This window comes from Sardina pilchardus, chromosome 7 (genome assembly GCF_963854185.1).
Source record: "Sardina pilchardus chromosome 7, fSarPil1.1, whole genome shotgun sequence".
NCBI lineage: Eukaryota > Metazoa > Chordata > Actinopteri > Clupeiformes > Clupeidae > Sardina > Sardina pilchardus.
The window spans coordinates 26,802,869-26,819,944 of NC_085000.1; the positions used below are offsets into that span (position 1 = coordinate 26,802,869).

Below are 17,076 nucleotides of genomic sequence, written 5' to 3' on the forward strand. Positions count from 1 at the left end.
ATAGCCCTCAATCAGAATGCAGATAGTAAGCATGTAGGCCTAGTAATTAGCTATACATTGTATCAATATAGGCTTATTTGTATTATTGTTGTACAATTGTTCTTTTTGAAAGATTTCTATGATTCCTCTATACATTCATTGTATACTGTTGAACTGGATGCTCTCCATTAATAGGCTGTTTTTTTGTGTGTCTTTATGTTATCAAATTAAATGGCGCCGGTAGCGCTGTTCTTGCACAGGTCGACTGCATTTGTTTGTCTCTTTGTATGTGGAATGGTCTGAAAGTGTGCTAAAATTGCAGCACTGCAGAATTGTATTAGAGTTTGCATGGTAGGAATACTGTAGTTCATTACTCATATCTGGCGCTGATCATTGTGGGACTCAATATCTTTGAGCATACCTTACGCCAAAAAAACGGTCATGATGCCATTGCTTATGTCAAACTGTTTTTTTTTTTTTTTACAATTTTGAACTTGTCTTTGCTGTGCTTTTTAGATTAAGATGACATTAGCCAGAGAAACTAGGCCTGCATAGCCCATAATTCAAATCAGTTAAGTCTGAGACCCCCGGAGAAAGTAGTAAGGTAGTAAGAGAAGTGTAAACACAAAGAAAACCCATCACAGCTGAAGTGCATCAGAAAGAGATCTGAGTACTCTTTCAGAACTCACAATGTGACTACAAAATCATTTGTTTTGGTCCACCTTCTGGTTCGGTTCGGTTATCCGTAGCCTCACAAGGATGACACTGAACCATTGTTTTTCACATTCACATTTAAACACAGACATACAGTACACATACACACGAGCACAGACACAGACACACACACACATGAACACATGCATAAACACACACACATAAAGACACATGCACAGACATAGACACACAGTAGACATATATGCATAGGCATGCTTACAGGCACATGCACCCACATAGGCACGCACACACAGATTGGCACGCACAGACTGGCACGCACACAGGCACACGCACGTGCAGGCACACACATAAACACAAACATGTACACACAAGCACGCATGCACCAACACCCCACGCTCACACACACACACACACACACACACACACACACACACACACACACACACACACACACACACATAAGGTCTGCTCAGTGTGCGGATTCAGTTTTGAGAGAGTTTCGGAGCATTTTTTAATATTTAGCCCTAGTGAAACACAAAATGGCTTTGAACTCTGTCAAGAGAATACAAGTGGATGAAATATAAATTTGACTGATAGCAAAATCCCATTCAAGTGGCTGCAATTTGACTGCATGTGGAACGTTTGAAATCTTCATTGTTGTTTATTGATGAGGATGACAGACGTGCATTATGAAACGTGTACACCAGTAAGCACGTACCATAAGCACGTTTTTCTGATACTGTTAACCACAAGTCGCACATTACAATCCCACACTGCAGAGTCACACACTGCAGAAATGGTGACTGGACTGGCAGGGCAGTACAAGAGACAAAATGGCTAGTCAAGAGAATCTTCTTATAACAGGTAAAAATATGCTTTACACGTCCTTGTTGTTGTTTCCATCACAAATATGTTCTTTAGAGAGTGAAGTAGATTCTTGATACACCCAAGTAAGTATTATCCAAAACTATGATTGTGGTGACCAGTTAGTGGCTACTGTTGAAGTGACTGTGAAGGAAATCCACGTGATAATGACTGTTAATGATACTGTAAATGTTGGCTGTAGGCTGATGCAGTGCTAAGACTGACAGTTTGAGAGTACAGGAGTGAAGAAGACCTTTCAAAGTTTCAATGTCTAAATATAAGCATTTTAAAATGATTTCATTTTAGACTTTAAATAATGTGTTTTTGTTCGTTTAGACTGTTTTGATTTTGTTTATTGCTTCAGCATGACTGCAAGTTTTCTTGTTGTATTTAGTCATTACAGTTCTTGCCTGTTTGATGCAAGTGTCAAAGACTGAAGGTAAGACCCCATTTTTCAAAATGTGTATGTATACAAAAGACACGACTAAGACTTGAACATGGTCAGAAGTTTCCTATCAGATTTCATCCGTAGCCTACTCCGTGAATGAATATGCAGGCTACAGTTATTGTAGCCAATGATGTTTGGATTGTTTCCTTGAATTGCTCGGTTTTACGAGTGCATTTAAACTCACTGATGGACCCTAATTTGACAGTCTTACATTGACTTACTGTTGTTGTTCTCATATCTATCTATCGATCATATCATATCTATCTATCGATCTACCTACTGTATACTGTATGCACGTTTTTAAACAGTGTGTTCAGGGGCAGGCAGCTAGCGCTTAGTGAGGAGATGGCTGCTGTTGCACCTTTAATTAAAGGTAGGGTAGAATATCCTGGAAAACGATTCCAGCAAAGCTGCATTTTGAAAATACACAGGTCAAAAGTCCCAACCCCTTTCTTCAGACTTCCCCCCGAAGCCACGCCTCCAGAGTACAGGAACGTGCGATGCTTGTTCACGAGCGGGAGGGAGGAGCAGATTGTTCATTCTAGAGGCCACTAAAACTTTTTATTTTTGTGTCAAAACTTATAGTTAATTGGTTGCAATGGGGGTGTGAAGAGTATTTCAAGCAATATGTTAACAAATGCTCCAGAGAGCACGCTCCAAAGATCTCCCACCCCACCTTTAATTCCGTATCAGGACACCATACAGGATGTTACTCTGTTTGTCCCCCGTGTTGTCGGTCATGTATAGTGTATGAAGGCAATAAGCATGAATTTCTAGCACAAAAAGAGAAATGCAGTTCAGTTTAAAAAGGGTTACAGTAAATTACAAAAACATGTGAATGAATTTAATTCCAATCTGTTATGGAAATTTGTCTTGATTAGAATTATATAGCATACTGAGGAGAAAAGATGAAGATTGTAGCCTAATCTCTGTAGAGAAGGGCCATCTGAAAACAGAAAGCGTTTTGAGTCAGACAAACGTTTTTGTCTGTCCATCAGCTATTTATTCTTCATAACTCAGATTTTACGAACCAGCAGTCTGTCAGCCAGCTCTTTGTTTTGCTTATATCTCATGTTTTTATGTTTGTTTTGCTGATTTCTGCCATCTGAAGAATATGGCAGTTGCGGACAGTTATTGGGGTTGTGACCATAGCTTCATGGGTATGTTTGGTTAACAAGAAAATTAAGCAAAGTAAGAGGGCAGAAGGTTATCTGAAGATAGAAAAGTTTCCATGACAACACCCAAAAATGCTCTGTAAGGTGAATTGATGTCACATCCCTGATTGGTTTGCCAATGCCAAGACGTCAGCTGCTTCAGAATATACTGTACATTCAGTGTTGCATTGGCAGACTCAGTCAGGATGTATCACTTACACTTCACCTACAGCTATGTAGCTACAGTATGTACCGGGGCGGCAGTATCTTATGGAAGCATATGTGTTTCAAAATTCAAATGAGAATGCATTCTGCAATATGCAATTCTAAAAGACATTACATTAAGCAATTGCCAATTCATTATGCAATTTAATATTGCAATTTGCAACACTTTCTTTCAAAATGTATTTTAATATGTGAAGTGACAATGCAATCATCAAATCAATTTGATTTGTTTTGGTTAAAAATGTGAACAAACATGGATTGAATTGCATTCCATTTTGCCATGGTACTTCAGTCTCAAAATTCAAATGGCAATTCATTTTGCATTTCAATTTTCAATATTCAGTTTCATCATTTAATTGTCAATTACTTTTGCAATTTAACGTTTTTGCGATTATGCAGATGATATTGTCATGATTTGTCTCCTTGACTTGTGTTTTCTTTTTGCCCTTTGTTACCAGGGGATAGTCTAAAACCCCAATTGACAAAGGACCCTGCATCTGTCAGTGTGTTCTACACAAAAGAAAGTATCACCCTGAAGTGTGCGGTTACAGAAGATTCAGAGGGATGGACCTATTTGTGGTATAAAGGCCAAGAGAAAAATCCCATCACTGAGTCTCAGAGCCAGCACACCCTTTCTTCTGTGGTACCAGCTGATGGTGGACCATACTGGTGTCAAGTCGAGAGGGCCGGATTCAAATCCAATTATAGTGATTCTTTGACATTAAACATCAAGGGTAAATTATGTATTGCTCATCTTTGGTCATATGTGCTTAATTCATCTTTGTTCCTGCTCTGTTCATACAGTAGATGATACCTTCACTTCACATATGTCACCCACTCTAAGAATCATCTAATTTGTCTTATCAGTTGCTGTTAAGGCTGTTAAATGTTGTGGAAACATACAGATATACATTCCTGCATATAAACAATCTTCATTCAGCATCAACCTCATTCATTCTTCCTTCAGAGCTGCCGACAGCAAATCTGACTGTGGTGTCTGGATGGACTAAAGTCTTTCCAGCAGAGGCAGTGAAGGTGAGGTGTGACATTCAGCCTGCTTCAGGTGACTGGACTTACCAGTGGCACAGAGATGCACATGAGATCAGCAGTGCAGACGATGGCAGTTATTCCATTACATCTCCACAAACTGGGCTGCACACCTGTGTAGGAGTGCACAAACAACGTGGAGGTGTAAAAACCGAAACCAGCAACGGAATAAATGTTGAAGTGTTCAGTGAGTGAAACATCTGTTTTTGCGATTATGCAGATGATATTATCATGATTTGTCTCCTTGACTTGTTTTTTTCCTGTTTCTTTGTCTTTTTTTGCTACCAGTGGCTAAACCGAAACCCCAATTGACAAAGGACCCTGCATCTGTCAGTGTGTTCTACACAAAAGAAAATGTCATCCTAAAGTGTGCGGTTACAGAAACTTCAGAGGGATGGACCTATTTGTGGTACAAAGAGAAAAATCTCATCCACAACACTGGGTCTCAGAGCCAGCACACCCTTTTCTCTGTGGTACCAACTAATAGTGGATCATACTACTGTCAAGTCGAGAGGGCCGGATTCAAATCTGTACAAAGTGATTCTTTGTCATTAGTCATCAAGGGTAAATAATTTCTTGTTTATATCTTTGGTTATAATATGTTTGTTCCATCTCTGTTCCTTCTTTGATCATGAATGATACCTTCACTTCACATATATCACCCACTCTGAAATCATCTAATTCATCTTATCAGTTGCTGTTAAGGCTGTTAAATGCTGTGCAAACACACAGATATGCATTCCTGCATAGTCTTCATTCAACATTAACCTCGTTCATTCCTCTTTCAGAGCTGCCCACACCAAATCTGACTGTAGTGTCTGGATGGACTAAAGTCTTTCCAGCAGAGGTAGTGAAGGTGAGGTGTGACATTCAGCCTGCTTCAAATGACTGGACTTACCAGTGGCACAGAGATGGACAAGAGATCAGCAGTGCAGACGATGGCAGTTATTCCATTACATCTCCACAAACTGGGCTGCACACCTGTGTAGGAGTGCATCAAGAACGTGCTGTACAAACCAAAACCAGCAACGGAATACAACTTGAAGTTGTCAGTGAGTGTAACATCTGTTTTTGAGATTATACCTATGATATTACCATGACCTGCCTCCTTGACTTGTGTTTTTTCTGTTTCTTTCTCTTTTTTTTTTGCTACCAGCGGGCAAACCGAAACCCCAATTGACAAAGGACCCTGCATCTGTTAGTGTGTTCTACACAAAAGAAAGTGTCACCCTAAAGTGTGCGGTTACAGAAACTTCTGAGGGATGGACCTATTTGTGGTATAAAGGCCAAGAGAAAAATCCCATCACTGAGTCTCAGAGCCAGCACACCCTTTCTTCTGTGGCACCAGCTGATGGTGGACCATACTGGTGTCAAGTCGAGAGGAACGGATTCAAATCTGATTATAGTGATTCTTTGACATTAGAGATTAAGGGTAAATAATTTCTTGCTTATATCTTTGGTCATATTTCTGTGCTTCATCTTTGTTCCTTTGTTCATGAAAAATACCTTCACTTTACATAATGTCACCCACCCACTAATTCTTCACTCCTCTAGATTTTCCTCAAACAACACTGGTCATGCAGACTAACTGGGCCAAAGTCTTCCCCTCTGAGGTTGTAGAAATGAAGTGTGACATTCAGCCTCCTTCTCCAGACTGGAATTGTACATTTTACAGAAATGACACGAAGTTACAAGTAAAAGACTGCATGCTTAACCTTCAGTCCGTGAACACTGGAGACTCCGGAGTCTACAAATGCAGTGGAATCCACCGCTCTTTGGAAACCCAACACAGCAACCCCATTCATGTTCATGTTTATGGTGATTACATTTTATTCCTTCATTTATTTCATAAGTATTTTTCTCCATTCAATCAGTAATACAAAAAAGTATGCTAAAATGTGCATTTGCTAAATCTATTTCTGTTGATCTTAGACCACCCACCAAAGCTCTCATTGTCAGTGGATCCCAATGACCCACCAATTTACACAAAAGAAAATGTCACACTAACCTGCCACGTTCAGGAGGAGCAAGAAGGATGGACATATATGTGGTATAAAGATAGTGACCAAACAACTCCAATCAATCAGGCCAGTGAGAGAGTGTATTCATTACCATCTGTTCAACTATCTCACAAGGGAGAATACCAGTGTCAGGTCAACAGAGGGAATTTATCCTCTGAATACAGTGACTCACATGGATTAACTATTAAAGGTAAATATAAAATAAATCATATTTACTTCTGGGAATGGTGGGATTGAGATCATCAATGCCAAATCAAACTGTTCTATCTTTCCTTTGTGTCTTATGCAGACCCACCTGTACCAAAACTGGAGCGGCTGTCTGAATGGGCTAAAGTCTTCCCCACCGAGGAAGTGAGAATGAAGTGCAATGATATTCCCTCTTCACTAGGATGGACTTATAAATGGCACAGAGAACAACAACCACTCAGTGATGAAAAAAACAATACACTTTTAATACGTTCTGTTGACACCAAGCACACTGGAAATTACACTTGCCAAGGAGTCCACAAACGACACGTGGTTACTGTAGTCAGTGACAGTATTAGCATCCATGTTTATGGTAAATATCTATTTCAACTTAATTTCACATGAAGTCAACAAATGTAGAAACTGCAGTCAGTAATGATAACACTTTCCATGGCACTGTAGTCTGTAACAATAGTATATAAGGTCGCTGTGAAGATGATTATTTGCATTTCATTTGAATACCAAATGAAATTGTATATCTGCAGTTCATATTCATTAGTGTTATTGTCATGCAGCATTAATTATAATGCATAAACTAAAAATGCCTGGAAAGCATCTGATTAAATACTTGGTCATCCTCTTTGTTTTGCCAGACAATAAGGCTGAGCCTACCTTGAGTCTACGCCCAAATCACACCTCGGTTTATGTGGAAGAAAAAATGACCTTCACATGTGAAGTGAAGATCAATTCCACAGATTGGGAATATCAGTGGTTCCAAAACAATGCTCAAATACAAATCCGAATCAGTAACCCGAGAAACACGACTTACACGATCCAATCTGCCTCTGGGAAAGATGGGGGTGAATTTCAGTGTAAAACTAAGAGAGGGGCGTATATGTCAGAATTTAGCACAGCTATACAAATAAAGATTTTAGGTAAGTCTGTATACAATGCTATCAGTACCATTAAATCACAGTTCAATAATCCAATCGTTTGCTCATTTTGAAAAGGTTTCAACAAGGCTTCCTTGGAAGAGTATTAATCATATTTTCATTTCTTGTGCCTTCCATATAGCTCGTCCTACAACGGTGGTGAACCTGGAGACTGGGTTGGCCGACATTCTCTCTGTGGACAGCTTGACATTATTGTGTGAGGTAGACGATACAAGCGTCACCTGGAACTACACATGGTACAAAGATGATGAGGAGATAGAAAAAGAAACTCAAAAAGATCTTCATATCAAAGCCACCAAGGAAAACTACCAAAGTAAATATAGTTGCAAAGGGATCCAAACCAACCGTCCAACATATTCCATGCGTAGTGAAGCTTTTATAGCAAACAACATCGGTGAGTTGAAAGATGACAATTAGTTTCTTATACCATACCAAGCTTGTTGGTGTGTTTACATTTATGTTGTTTATTTGCTTTTGCAGTTCTCAAACGGCAAATCCTTCTCCTCATGTCACGATGTTTCGTTGTTGGCTTTGTTGGTCTCATTGTTCTGGGCTGTATGTGTTATAAATTTAACCAGAAGTCAGGTCAATATCTTCTCATTATGATCAAGTTTATGTTTTACCATATCAAAAAACAAAGTACTTAACTATGAACATTTAAATGTTTGATCACTCTCACTGACTATACTTCAAATTACAGAAGAAGAAAGCAAATCTGAACCAGACCGTTTTTTTTCCATGGCTGAACTGAAGGAGCGTAAGTGCTGAAAGCATTTCTCATATTCATTGATATTGTCATATCTAAAGGATATGATCCTGCATTGCAGGTTATATGTCCACTTTACAGTATATATAGCTCCCCCAGGTTAAATGATGACGTGAGGAATTCGTAATACTGGTTGTTTATTGTTTGTGTTTACACAGTAGACATACTGTATGCTGTGAGAACTAAAAGGAACACAACAAATGTATACACTATTCAACGAAAGACACACAATATCATAATGTAAATTACATCACATACCTCATTGGCCGCTTTGCCAAAGGGAGTAAACGCTGTATCGCTTTAACAAAATGTCTTTTCCCCAAACTAGCAAAAGAAAGCCAAAATGAAGAGGAAGCAGATTGATTAAAAGCATTTAAAGGTATCAGTTTAAATCATTGCATTACTTTACATTACATATCAGGTTACCTGATAATCAACAACTGAGCAATCATCTATCTATATCTATTAAGGATCGTCTGTCTGTGTGTCACTCTGTCTGTCTGTCTGTCTGTCTGTGCCACGCATAACTCTCGAACCACTCATCCGACTGACCTAAAAGTTGACACAGGTCTTGCTAATGACGTGCGTGAGTTCAGTGCAAAATTTGGTTGGTTCTGGACAAAAAATTACAAAGATATCGTTAAACTAAGATCAATTGACAAATGATGATTTTATATTCCTGTTTTAGCATGGTATCAAATACTGTACATATGCTCCCCACTGTATGGTATAAATACTGCCCATGCCCATACATATGTGTTTAACTGATGTGTCATGAACTTGTAGATAGGGTATTCTTACTTCTGATGTTCATATGTTCGCCATAGAATATTATATATGTGTGTGAAGGTATACCATTGTACATTACTTTCTCTGTCTCCAGAAAGGCTGACTTTTAGCTCTGATATTAAGTGCACATTTAGGCCTGTTTTCCACAAAGTCATAGCCTTCATCAGGAACATCAGTCATAACAATAGGCCGAGGGAGATAACAGCCAGAGCTGTGTGTCAGAGCAAGTCTTGTGCAATTGTTGCCCCCCTTCACGTGGGCAAGATTCATGTTAGAATGTTTTAGCTATAAAGAATTGACTTTGAGACGGATTGAGAAGCCAACCACAAAAAAAATGTGTACCTGCAGAAATATCCCTGTGGACAAATGTGCAGGTACGCATTTTTTTTGCACACAGACAAATTAATTCCAAAGCTACAAAACAGTTCTACATTTATGCAAATCATATCCTCGAAGACAATTTTTTTTTGCACATGCACAAAATATTTCTACAAGTACAAAGTTTCCTTGCACAAGCATACATGTTTTATACAGCTGCAAAACCCTATTACACATGTGAATATCTTTTCACGGCACAAAATCTTTTTGTCATGGTTTTGACTCCATATTATGCGCATGTGCAGAACAGGATCCGGGTACCCCAATAGGGGGGTCCACATAGTGTTGCCTGGGCTGAGGTTGTGAGATTACCAACATCATATTGGTGCTAGGGCTGTCAAATTAACTGATTAATTTCGATTAATTAATTTTAGAAAAATTAACTGATTAAAAAAGATAACCCAGATTAATCGATTGTGACCTTTGACCTCTAAGGTACCAAATCAATGCAAAGAAACAGTGTTGACATTGAGGCCCTGAGGTACTTTTGAATGATTTCCTCAGCATATTAGGTCATATTATAGGTTGTCATGGCCATTATTTGAACAGTGAAAGTAATAATAAAACAGTTTTGAACTTTAATGTCACTAATGCTGATTATTCAATGATTCATTTGAATTGAGATATCTAACATGTTTTAACAGCAAAAATTCTATGTGCGATTAATTTAGATTAATTAATCACAGAGTATGTAATTAATTAGATTAAAAATTGTAATAGATTGACAGCCCTAATTGGTGCACATTACCGGTAAATGTATAAAATCCCAATAACACCCATAAGCAACCTTCAGGTCGAGCTCCAAGAAACTGTGGGACTCAATCAGAGGAATGACAAACATGGAGGAAAGGAAAGCCCTGTTTGCTTAGGATGAAATTTTAAAAGCAAATGTACTGAACCAATTTGATATGCGTTTTGAATCTGATAACAGTAGGGACTGCCGTGCTGTTTTAGACAATGTAAACTGTAATGTGAAAGACATGATTTTTATAGATCCACATGCTGTAACCAAGGTTTTTAAATCAATGCATTTGAAAAAGGTGACAGGGCCAGATCAACACACACTGTTGAGTTTGGTGTTTTCCATTTATTTTTTGTATTATATGTTCATTTTGTAGTTCATTTTCAGTGTCCAATTGTATTTTCACTGATGTTATTTAATGTTTACTTCTACTGTATATAAATTTGTTAGACGCTACTTTGAAACATTGTTCTCAACAATAATAATAAAAAAATGGTGGTGAACAAAAAAATGTTTGTGCTAATTTAAGAGCAGTTAAAACAGACAGGTCATTTTTAAGTAGGGGTCTGGAGGCAGACACGACCGGAGGGTTAAAGACATTGGAGGAATGGACTCTGGCATGGTACCAGCTGTTCCAACTTTCTATGGATAAACACACTGTACCTGAGATCTGGAAAAAGTCCATTATAATTCCAGCTCCAAAAAAGGCATGTCCTCGGGATTACGACGATTACAGGCCTGTTGCAGGCCTGTTGCATTAACTTCCAATGTCTTCAAGGCCCTGGAGTGACTCATGTTAAATGCACTTCGTTCAGAGGTGGAGCCAGTGTAACGGGTGCTAGCTGGTTAGCTATGCTGTGGAACGTTAGTAAACCTCATAGTCCAGGGCCCTATGTTCAGACCAATTCATTCGTTCAATTATTTTTGGGGATTATGAAAACTATATATTTTTGGAATCCTTAGAACCTGAAGAATCAGAAAATCTTTGTTTGACCATTTTCAGAAGTCACTAAAGCAGTCATTTTGGGTCTTGAAAATGGTGTACTATTGCATTAAAAAAATAATGTATAATGCTATACTGGTAGATAGGGTAACATTTTAAACTTTTATGTATCACCACAAAACTTTCTCAGTTATTCACTTACATTAAGACAAGATTTTTTTGTATTACAAGTTTTCTGAAATGTAATGTTTAAATATGCAAATGAATATGCAAATGAGGCTTAATATACTGAAATAGGCGTTAATTTGCACAAACTTCCCAACCTGACATGTACATATAATAGTAGCTATTCCTTATGGAGGATTAAGGTTTTAGCCCTTTATTATTAAAATACAATATAATAATTCCTGATAAAAAACCAGTATGGTAACTATTAAAAACAATGATACAAATTAAAAAACTGATGGGTCATATGAATAAGCAGGGCAATTGTGTGGAAACAGCTCTTGCCAATGCTGTGGAACACAAAAATCTTCCAAGGCATGTATGCACACCTTCTCCTGAAGAAGGGAAACATTTGTCTGCTTTGCAACACTGATTTTGCTAAGGACACAGTTGATGGCAAGGGTGCCCTTTTGTGGCAGTTTACGAAAGAACTGATGCTCCTGGTGAAGTAGGCTACTGTAGTTCCCCCTCCTCTCACAATTAGTGACACTAAGAGTATGTCAGTCATAGCCTAGAAATCTAGATGCACCCTAGCAGCAGCAAATGTTGGTCATGGTAGTTGAGCAACTTTCCGTTGGCTTGCAAGCTGGAAAATGAAACTTGGGCCAATCCCATTTTTATAGAGTTGGTGGGTGGGCTTAACATAATGATGACTGACCTGCGACCATAAGTTGCGACTTAAGCGTGAATTCCCCATCCTGCTACTTGAAAACAAGAAGATGATTGGATGTAGCACTATCCTATTGCGTGGAGAGGGAATTTGAAAGACAACCGTTTATTCAATCTTGATGTGGGTCTGGCTCGTCAGGCTATGTCAGTCACACCATGCCATGTAAAGATATTAGCCTACATTGCAATCAGCCCAAACCAAAGCAAAATAAACCAGTGAAGCAGATTTCAGTAAACAAAGATGGTATCTCTGGAACCCATCAGCTGCATCACCTAGGTTGGGTAGTTGCCTCTGCAGTACCCAGGTTGAAGTCAGAAGAGAGCACAAGTAATGTCCCATGTTAGGCTGGGCTAGCTGTACCGCTACTTCCCGAAGTGGCACATGAGTGGTCAACCCTCCTGACTGATTATGCAGGCAAACCAACTACGTCGCCTGGCAGTTGGTGAAGAACATCCAACTGTTATCTCTTTTGACATGGTCCTCTACGAGAAGGCTGTTCAACTGTTGGATTCCAGACCTGATCTGAAAAAACTCTGTTGTTCCAAGGCTTGGGGAATTGCACACCACAATGGCTGCTCTGAGAGCTCTTGGGATTTCTATTAAAAATTCAGGTACTGTATAGATGATGCCTGGATAGAACCTGTTGTCTTTGGTGCAGCAACAACGAGGCAAATCCTGAAGTGTACACACAACAAGCGTTCTTTGCGTGGCCATTATGTAAGGGATAATGTATAGAACGCCGGTCATTATCGGAAAATAATTCCCGACAGGATGAACTGAACCCCGACGCGCAGCGGAGGGGTTTTGCTTCGTCCTGAAGGGAATTATTTTCCGATAATGACCGGCGTTCTATACATTATCCCGCTTATTATACGGCTACTTGCCAAAACGAGAAGAAACGTACCACAATGTGTCTTTAGCAATGACTTAGCTACCGTTTCGTGGCTTCCGCTAACAAAAGAAATAGTTCGCCACACAGATAGAACGTGACTGTTGCCATTGACAGCGGTCATTATTTTTTTCAGAGGTCCTCTATGTACGGGATAATGGACGACACGCCGTGCGGTTATTCAAAGTTAATGCACGTTCTAGACGGTGATACGGCCCGACGCGAAGCGGAGGGACGTTCCGTCTAGAAAAGTGCATTAACTTTGAATAACCGCACGGCGTGAAGTCCATTATCCCGCTTATTCCACTGTTGCCACTGCGTTGTGTTCGTTTCCGGTGCTAATTTAAATGTTTTAATCGCTAGAACTGTGTTGTTTGTAGAACTACTTTTCCCAGACACATTTAAGGCCCATTCATGCTCAACGTAAAATACGAATACGGATACGTGTGGAGTGTTTCACACGTTCTTTCCGTTGATTTCGTCCGTACTTTGACATGAAATTGAGGAGCTTATGATTACGGATGAAACGGATGAAACGTTGCAATACCGAACACTACCACAGGAATACCACACGAAAAAGTGGGGGCGCTATGCATTCACACGTAAAATACGGACGGAGGTATGAATACACCACCGGATAGAACGTGCGTACAAAATACGGACGTAAATTGCCATACATTGAGCATGAATGGGCCTTTAAACTAATTTCTCAAACTGTGGTTACTAGTTCTAAATGGATGGTTGCTATGGCCAAAAGCCAGTCGTTAGTTCTAATCTCCCGTTGTCAAGCTGGCATATCCCAGGATTCTGATGAACGTTAACTTTGAAAGATTGCTATTTTTTTAGCCTACTGCTACCTAAACTAGCTAAATGACACCTCTGTCATATGCTAAACGTTACTATGATCTGAACGTCTGTATTTTAAAGCTTGTATGTAACGTGACAGTGCATTTAAACTTCACAACGAGTTTGGCGAATTAATATTCAAGTGTGATACGGTCAAAAACAATGGAACTACTTCATAGCCGTGCGTATATCTAAAGTTAATGCACACCCTTATAGAACGCAGGACAATGGGGAACTCAACCGAGCAGTGGAATAAGTACGGGATAATGGACGACACGCCGTGCGGTTATTCAAAGTTAATGCACGTTCTAGACGGTGATACGGCCCGACGCGAAGCGGAGGGACGTTCCGTCTAGAAAAGTGCATTAACTTTGAATAACCGCACGGCGTGAAGTCCATTATCCCGCTTATTCCACTGTTGCCACTGCGTTGTGTTCGTTTCCGGTGCTAATTTAAATGTTTTACTCGCTAGAAATGTTTTGTTTGTAGAACTACTTTTCCCAGACACATTTCAACTAATTTCTCAAACTGCGGTTACTAGTTCTAAATGGATGGTTGCTATGGCCAAAAGCCAGTCGTTAGTTCTAATCTCCCGTTGTCAAGCTGGCATATCCCAGGATTCTGATGAACGTTAACTTTGAAAGATTGCTATTTTTCTTAGCCTACTGCCACCTAACTAGCTAAATGACACCTCTGTCATATGCTAAACGTTACTATGATCTGAACGTCTGTATTTTACAGCTTGTATGTAACGTGACAGTGCATTTAAACTTCACAACAAGTTTGGCGAATTCATATTCAAGTGTAATACGGTCAAAAACAATGGAACTACTTCATAGCCGTGCGGTTATTCAAAGTTAATGCACACCCTTATAGAACGCAGAACAATGGGGAACTCAACCGAGCAGTGGAATAACAAGAAATAATGACCGGTAGAACGTTGGGAAATCCCATTCAAGTCAATGGGGCGTTCTACTTGCATTGTGAAGAGCCGTATAATAATTACTCATGTAGCTCTGTACGAATTGGTTCTGGAGGAATTCTTCATGGAGAACCCACAGCTGAGATGTTTGCTGGCAGGCAACAGAGCAAGTTGAACCGGCCTGCTCTGAGAAGGACAAATCTACCTTGGTTGAGTGTACAATGCAGGCTAATAGTACATTCCTTGAATCTTTGACTAATGCTGAATTTGTGAAATCATTAAATGAGTGGGAAGCAAACAAAGCTAAAAATGCAATGTTCAGATCCATCATGAATTACATCGAGTGGAGACACTTCTCTTCTAGGTGGCAGCTTCTCGCACTGCTGATCTTGCACTCCACCTTCAAGCTGCAGAAGGACTTAGCAAGCTTTTCTTTGCATTTGACAGAATCAGATAACTCCCCCAAGCTCATCATATCCTCTGCTGCAGGACACTCAAATAGCAACATCCAATTGCACTTTGAAAGAAACAACCATATAGAAGCAGATACCTTGATTCATCATACAGTTTTGGCATCAAATCGCAACCCCCCCTGATGCAATGCTGATGTTCTTCTCTCCTGACTCTGATGTTCTATTATTGGTTATAGCAAACTAGAAGACTTGGTTGAAAGATACTTGTATTTCAATGACATCTGGGATTCTGCAAGTGGAACCAATTTGGACAGCTCTAGGTGTAGATAATGCAAAGTCTTTACCAGCATGTCATGCATTCACAGCAGCAGCCAACACCAGGCGCTATTCTGGAATAGAAAAGGCCACATGGTTCAACATCTACTTGAAAGCAGATGATTGTGTCCTCAGTGCTCTACAGATGCTCTCACAAAAAAGTTGTCGGAAGCAATGCAGACAAATGTTACCCTTCTTCAAGAAAGGGTGTGCATACATGCCTTGAAAGTGTTTTGTGTTTTCTACCACAGCATTGGCAAGAGCTGTTTCCACACAATAGCCCTGCTTAAGAATAAGACCCACCAGTTTTTTTTTTTTAAACTTGTATCATGGTAAACAGTCAATTCCACAGCCAGCAGCATTGAAAAGGTTCTTGATTGAGGAATACATAAATTAAGGTGTTTTCTGCCATTGTTTTTAAATACTTAATAGTTACTTTTTTACCAGGAACTATTAAGTATTTTAATAAAGGGCTAAAACCTTAATCCTCCATAAAGGATAGCTACTATTATATGTACATGTCAGGTTTGGAAGTTTGGCAAATTAACGCCTATTTCAGTATATTACGCCTCATTTGCATATTCATTTGCATATTTAAACATTACATTTCAGAAAACTTGTAATACAAAAAAATCTTGTCTTAATGTAAGTGAATAACTGGGGAAGTTTTGTGGTGATACATAAAAGTTTAAAATGTAACCCTATCTACCAGTATAGCATTATATATGGTGTTTTTAATGCAATAGTACACCATTTTCAAGACCCAAAATGACTGCTTTAATGACTTCTGAAAATTGTCAAACAAAGATTTCCTGATTCGTCAGGTTCTAAGGATTCCAAAAATATATAGTTTTTATAATCCCCCAAAAAATTGAACGAAATTACACAAGTAAACTGACTATCACTCCCCGACGCTTCAAGAGCGCTGCTGGCATGAAAGCTAGTAGCCTGGGCTTTTAGCTGGATTGTTAGCGCGCTCGACTCCCGATCCGAGGTGCTGCTGTCTCGCGGGTTCGAGTCCGGGCGTGTGCAGGGCTGGACCGCGGTGGTTCCACACAACGCAGGTTACACCAGCATTAGATGAATATTAGTTTCCAGGGCTCTCAAGTCGAGACACACGCATTTCAATGGCTTCACCCGCTCACACGCCACACATGCCATTTCTCACTTCAAGAAGTTATTAGCATTTCTAAGGGCTATATTTTACAAACTTGTCACACAAAGTTGCTGTCTGTGCGCTCATTTTGTTTCTAACCTATCGGCCAATCAGAAAATAGAATTTCTCAAATCTCAACCAATCAGGAAAAAGTCAGGTTAGCGATGACCACACCGGATGGTTATTGCATTGGCAATACACAGGAACAGTTGCAGGAGGATAGCTGCGAATGGTGGGTTTGAGTCTGAGTGAGGGCGGGGTTTACCCGGGTGCAACATAATGCAGGTTACAGCAACACCTCAAAACCATGTGGTTAAAAGTAATAATATAATGTGTACATACAGTACACATACACACGAGCACAGACACAGACACACACACACACATGAACACATGCATAAACACACACACATAAAGACACATTCACAGACATAGACACACAGTAGACATACATGCATAGGCATGCTTGC

General features: G+C 39.5%; 1 protein-coding gene across 1 annotated transcript in view; it reads left to right on the forward strand.

Annotated features, from left to right (window-relative positions):
* Positions 1-6,961: 6,961 nt before the first annotated feature.
* The window catches only part of LOC134088107 (low affinity immunoglobulin gamma Fc region receptor III-A-like), a 39,067-nt gene continuing 28,952 nt past the window's right edge, over positions 6,962-17,076 (forward strand). The window contains exon 1 of the mRNA XM_062542035.1: positions 6,962-6,972. The gene's annotated coding sequence lies outside the window, so the exon portion shown is untranslated. The remainder of the gene's footprint in view (positions 6,973-17,076) is intronic.